Below are 7,259 nucleotides of genomic sequence, written 5' to 3' on the forward strand. Positions count from 1 at the left end.
GTCCTACATTCCTTTAATAAACACCTTGGTCCTTACATTCCATCTATAAACACCTTGGTCCTACATTCCTTTAATAAACACCTTGGTCCTTACATTCCATCTATAAACACCTTGGTCCTTACATTCCCTCTATAAACACCTTGGTCCTAACATTCCTTTAATAAACACCTTGGTCCTTACATTCCTTTAATAAACACCTTGGTCCTTACATTCCATCTATAAACACCTTGGTCCTTACATTCCCTCTATAAACACCTTGGTCCTTACATTCCCTCTATAAACACCTTGGTCCTTACATTCCATCTATAAACACCTTGGTCCTACATTCCCTCTATAAACACCTTGGTCCTTACATTCCATCTATAAACACCTTGGTCCTTACATTCCCTCTATAAACACCTTGGTCCTACATTCCCTCTATAAACACCTTGGTCCTTACATTCCATCTATAAACACCTTGGTCCTTACATTCCCTCTATAAACACCTTGGTCCTTACATTCCATCTATAAACACCTTGGTCCTACATTCCATCTATAAACACCTTGGTCCTTACATTCCCTCTATAAACACCTTGGTCCTTACATTCCTTTAATAAACACCTTGGTCCTACATTCCCTCTATAAACACCTTGGTCCTTACATTCCTTTAATAAACACCTTGGTCCTTACATTCCCTCTATAAACACCTTGGTCCTTACATTCCTTTAATAAATACCTTGGTCCTACATTCCATCTATAAACACCTTGGTCCTACATTCCTTTAATAAACACCTTGGTCCTACATTCCCTCTATAAACACCTTGGTCCTTACATTCCTTTAATAAACACCTTGGTCCTACATTCCATCTATAAACACCTTGGTCCTACATTCCATCTATAAACACCTTGGTCCTACATTCCATCTATAAACACCTTGGTCCTACATTCCATCTATAAACACCTTGGTCCTACATTCCCTCTATAAACACCTTGGTCCTTACATTCCTTTAATAAACACCTTGGTCCTTACATTCCATCTATAAACACCTTGGTCCTACATTCCTTTAATAAACACCTTGGTCCTACATTCCTTTAATAAACACCTTGGTCCTACATTCCATCTATAAACACCTTGGTCCTTACATTCCCTCTATAAACACCTTGGTCCTTACATTCCATCTATAAACACCTTGGTCCTTACATTCCATCTATAAACACCTTGGTCCTACATTCCATCTATAAACACCTTGGTCCTTACATTCCATCTATAAACACCTTGGTCCTTACATTCCCTCTATAAACACCTTGGTCCTTACATTCCATCTATAAACACCTTGGTCCTTACATTCCCTCTATAAACACCTTGGTCCTTACATTCCTTTAATAAACACCTTGGTCCTTACATTCCATCTATAAACACCTTGGTCCTTACATTCCTTTAATAAACACCTTGGTCCTACATTCCATCTATAAACACCTTGGTCCTTACATTCCCTCTATAAACACCTTGGTCCTTACATTCCTTTAATAAACACCTTGGTCCTTACATTCCATCTATAAACACCTTGGTCCTACATTCCTTTAATAAATACCTTGGTCCTACATTCCATCTATAAACACCTTGGTCCTTACATTCCTTTAATAAACACCTTGGTCCTACATTCCTTTAATAAACACCTTGGTCCTTACATTCCATCTATAAACACCTTGGTCCTACATTCCTTTAATAAACACCTTGGTCCTACATTCCCTCTATAAACACCTTGGTCCTACATTCCTTTAATAAACACCTTGGTCCTTACATTCCTTTAATAAACACCTATAATGGACTAAGACATAATGTAGATATACATGCAAAAGTATTCATCCCCCTTGGCATTTTTCCTATTTTGTTGCATTACAACCTGTAATTTAATTGGACTTTGATTTAACGTAATGGACATACACAAAACAGTCCAAATTGGTGAAGTGAAATGAAAAAAATTACTTGTTTGAAAAAATTTAAAATGGAAAAGTGGTGCGTGCATATGTATTCACCCCCTTTGCTATGAAGCCCCTAAATAAGATCTGGTGCAACCAATTACCTTCAGAAGTCACATAATTAGTTAAATAAAGTCCACCTGTGTGCAATCTAAGTGTCACATGATCTGTCACATGATCTCAGTATATATACACCTGTTCTGAAAGGCCCCAGAGTCTGCAACACCATTAAGCAAGAGGCACCATGAAGACCAAGGAGCTCTCCAAACAGGTCAGGGACAAAGTTGTGGAGAAGTACAGATCAGGGTTGGGTTATAAAAAAATATCAGAAACTTTGAACATCCCACGGAGCACCATTAAATCCATTTTGAAAGAATGGAAAGAATATGGCACCACAACAAACCTGCCAAGAGAGGGCCGCCCACCAAAACTCACGGACCAGGCAAGGAGGGCATTAATCAGAGAGGCAACAAAGAGACCAAAGATAACCCTGAAGCAGCTGCAAAGCTCCACAGCAGAGATTGGAGTATCTGTCCATAGGACCACTTTAAGTTGTACACTTTACAGAGCTGGGCTTTACGGAAGAGTGTCCAGAAAAAAGCCATTGCTTAAAGGAAAAAAAATAAGCAAACAAGTTTGGTGTTCGCCAAAAGGCATGTGGGAGACTCCCCAAACATATGGAAGAAGGTACTCTGGTCAGATGAGACTAAAATGTAGCTTTTTAGCCATCAAGGAAAACGCTGTCTGGCGCAAAGCCAACACCTTTCATCACCCAGAGAACACCATCCCTTCAATTCTGACCAGCTTCCCAGTCCCTGCTGAGGAAAAACATCCCCACAGCATGATACTGCCACCACGCTTCACTGTGTGGATGTTTTTCATTGGCAGGGACTGGGAAACTGGTCAGAATTGAAGGAATGATGGATAGCACTAAATACAGGGAAATTCTTGAGGGAAACCTGTTTCAGTCTTCCAGATATTTGAGACTGGGACAGAGGATCACCTTCCAACAGGACAATGACCCTAAGCATACAGCTAAAGCAACACTCGAGTGGTTTAAGGGGAAACATTTAAATGTCTTGGAATGGCCTAGTCAAAGCCCAGACCTCAATCCAATCGAGAATCTGTGGTATGACTTAAAGATTGCTGTACACCAGCGGAACCCATCCAACTTGAAGGAGCTGGAACAGTTTTGTCTTGAAGAATGGGCAAAAATCCCAGTGGCTAGATGTGCCAAGCTTATAGAGACATACACCAACAGACTTGCAGCTGTAATTGCTGCAAAAGGTGGGTCTACAAAGTATTGACTTTGGGGGGGTGAATAGTTATGAATGCTCAAGTTCTGTTTTTTTGTTTTATTTCTTGTTTGTTTCACAATAAAAACTATTTTGCATCTTCAAAGTGGTAGGCATGATGTGTAAATGAAGTGATACAAACCCCCCCAAAATATATTTTAATTTCAGGTTATAAGGCAACAAAATAGGAAAAATGCCACGGGGGTGAATACTTTCGCAAGCCATTGTATGACCGTATTATATTTCCTGATTGCTAACAGTTCCTCAGATTACTACGGTGATGGTTCCTCAGATTACTACGGTGATGGTTCCTCAGATTACTACGGTGATGGTTCCTCAGATTACTACAATGATGGTTCCTCAGATGACTACGGTGATGGTTCCTCAGATTACTACGGTGATAGTTCCTCAGATTACTACAATGATGGTTCCTCAGATGACTACGGTGATAGTTCCTCAGATTACTACGGCGATAGTTCCTCAGAATACTACAGTGATAGTTTGTCAGATTACTACAATGATGGTTCCTCAGATTACTGCAGTGATAGTTCCTCAGATTACTACGGCGATAGTTCCTCAGATTACTACGGCGATAGTTCCTCAGAATACTACAGTGATAGTTTGTCAGATTACTACGGCGATAGTTTGTCAGATTACTACAATGATGGTTCCTCAGATTACTGCAATGATAGTTCCTCAGATTACTACGGTGATAGTTCCTCAGATTACTACAGTGATAGTTTGTCAGATTACTACAGTGATAGTTCCTCAGAATACTACAGTGATAGCTCCTCAGATTACTACAGTGATAGTTCCTCAGATTACTACGGTGATAGTTCCTCAGATTACTACGGTGATAGTTCCTCAGATTACTACGGCAATGGTTCCTCAGATTACTACGGCGATAGTTCCTCAGATTACTACGGCGATAGTTCCTCAGATTACTACAATGATAGTTCCTCAGATTACTACAGTGATAGTTCCTCAGATTACTACGGTGATAGTTCCTCAGATTACTATGGCAATAGTTCCTCAGATTACTACGGTGATAGTTCCTCAGATTACTACGGCGATAGTTCCTCATTACTACGGCGATAGTTCCTCAGATAACTACGGTGATAGTTCCTCAGATAACTACGGTGATAGTTCCTCAGATTACTACAATGATAGTTCCTCAGATTACTACGGCGATAGTTCCTCAGATTATTACGGTGATAGTTTGTCAGATTACGCTGAGGTAGGTGCAATCAGTATATTCAGGCTGTCATCTGTACCAACCAACCCTTATATACCCTCCTGCAGTAAATGCCCTGATGTATTGTGACACCACACTTCACTGCTACCAAAGTTTTACATTTCCCACAAAACACACGGCGAATGGTGGAGGATTGGCAATAATGTGAAACCTAGTCTAATCCACTGGGGAAATACAGGACTGTTTTCCAGCCAGCATTATGACAGAATGCTAGTCGAGATAGAATAGGGAAATAAAATCTTCATTTCTTATTAATACTACATCCACAGGCTACTCCGTAATAATGTAGGCTTCTCCATGCAAGTCAAATAACAGGTATGTACAGTGTTTTCACAGGGCTTTATTGAAATGAATAGAGATTGTTTCCCTCGCTGTATATTTAGATGGACATTCTCTCTCTCTCTCTCTCTCGATAGCTACAACACATTGTCTATATTTCCATCTCTCTCTATCCCTCTCCCCAACTCTCTCCCATTTCTCCATCTATCTCGATCCATCTCCCAGGTATCCAAAGGCTTGTTATTATGTCCAGACATACACCACAGAAAATGACTTAGTGGCTCCGCTCCAGATCTGTGTGAATAAGTGAGAGCTGCTGTTCTGACTTCCTGGGCCCTGCTTCAGGCCAGGACAGTGTCAATGGACGACTCAATGAATTATTGCAATAGTCCATCCCACATAACCCAATGTATTGCGTACTGCAATACATTTGGTGCCAATACATGAATTACAATCAGTAGAAATAATGTACTACAAACGTATGCAAAATATAAAGTATATCTTCTTTCATGTTCTTCCATTTTGCTGTAATGAGCATGTATTATCCCTGTATCTAGCACGTATTATCCCTGTAACTAGCATGTATTATCCCTGTAACTAGCATGTATTATCCCTGTAACTAGCATGTATTAGCCCTGTAACTAGCATGTATTATCCCTGTAACTAGCATGTATTATCCCTGTAACTAGCATGTATTAGCCCTGTAACTAGCATGTATTATCCCTGTAACTAGCATGTATTATCCCTGTAACTAGCATGTATTATCCCTGTAACTAGCATGTATTATCCCTTTAACTAGCATGTGTTATCCCTTTAACTAGCATGTATTATCCCTGTAACTAGCATGTGTTATCCCTTTAACTAGCATGTGTTATCCCTTTAACTAGCATGTATTATCCCTGTAACTAGCATGTATTATCCCTGTAACTACATGTAACATCCCTGTAACTAGCATGTATTATCCCTGTAACTAGCATGTGTTATCCCTGTAACTAGCATGTGTTATCCCTGTAACTAGCATGTATTATCCCTTTAACTAGCATGTATTATCCCTGTAACTAGCATGTATTATCCCTGTAACTAGCATGTATTATCCCTGTAACTAGCACGTATTATCCCTGTAACGAGCACGTATTATCCCTGTAACTAGAATGTATTATCCCTGTAACTAGCATGCATTATCCCTGTAACTAGCATGCATTATCCCTGTAAATAGCATGTATTATCCCTGTAAATAGCATGTATTATCCCTGTAACTAGCATGTATTATCCCTGTAATTAGCATGTATTATCCCTGTAATTAGCATGTATTATCCCTGTAACTACCATGTATTATCCCTGTAACTACCATGTATTATCCCTGTAACTACCATGTATTATCCCTGTAACTAGCATGTATTATCCCTGTAACTAGCATGCATTATCCCTGTAACTAGCATGTAACATCCCTGTAACTAGCATGTATTATCCATGTAACTAGCATGTATTATCCCTGTAACTAGCATGTATTATCCCTGTAACTAGCATGTATTTTCCCTGTAACTAGCATGTATTTTCCCTGTAACTAGCATGTATTTTCCCTGTAACTAGCATGTATTATCCCAGTAACTAGCATGTATTATCCCTGTAACTAGCATGTATTATCCCTGTAACTAGCATGCATTATCCCTGTAACTAGCATGTATTATCCCTGTAACTAGCATGCATTATCCCTGTAACTAGCATGTATTATCCCTGTAACTAGCATGTATTATCCCTGTAACTAGATGTTTTATCCCTGTAACTAGCATGTATTATCCCTGTAACTAGCGTGTATTATCCCTGTAACTAGCATGTATTATCCCTGTAACTAGCATGAAACATCCCTGTAACTAGCATGTATTATCCATGTAATTAGCATGTATTATCCCAATAACTAGCATGTATTATCCCTGTAACTAGCATGTATTATCCCTGTAACTAGCATGTATTTTCCCTGTAACTAGCATGTATTATCCCAGTAACTAGCATGTATTATCCCAGTAACTAGCATGTATTATCCCTGTAACTAGCATGCATTATCCCTGTAACTAGCATGTATTATCCCTGTAACTAGCATGCATTATCCCTGTAACTAGCATGTATTTTCCCTGTAACTAGCATGTATTATCCCAGTAACTAGCATGTATTATCCCTGTAACTAGCATGTGTTATCCCTGTAACTAGCATGTATTATCCTTGTAACTAGCATGTGTTATCCCTGTAACTAGCATGTATTATCCTTGTAACTAGCATGTGTTATCCCTGTAACTAGCATGTATTATCCCTGTAACTAGCATGTGTTATCCCTGTAACTAGCATGTGTTATCCCTGTAACTAGCATGTGTTATCCCTGTAACTAGCATGTGTTATCCATGTTGCCACATGGAACCTCGTTGTAGTAGAGATCTTACAGACAAGCGGTACTGATGCCAGATTAATAGATGAAACTT

This window comes from Salmo salar, unplaced genomic scaffold, assembly GCF_905237065.1.
Source record: "Salmo salar unplaced genomic scaffold, Ssal_v3.1, whole genome shotgun sequence".
NCBI classification, from domain to species: domain Eukaryota; kingdom Metazoa; phylum Chordata; class Actinopteri; order Salmoniformes; family Salmonidae; genus Salmo; species Salmo salar.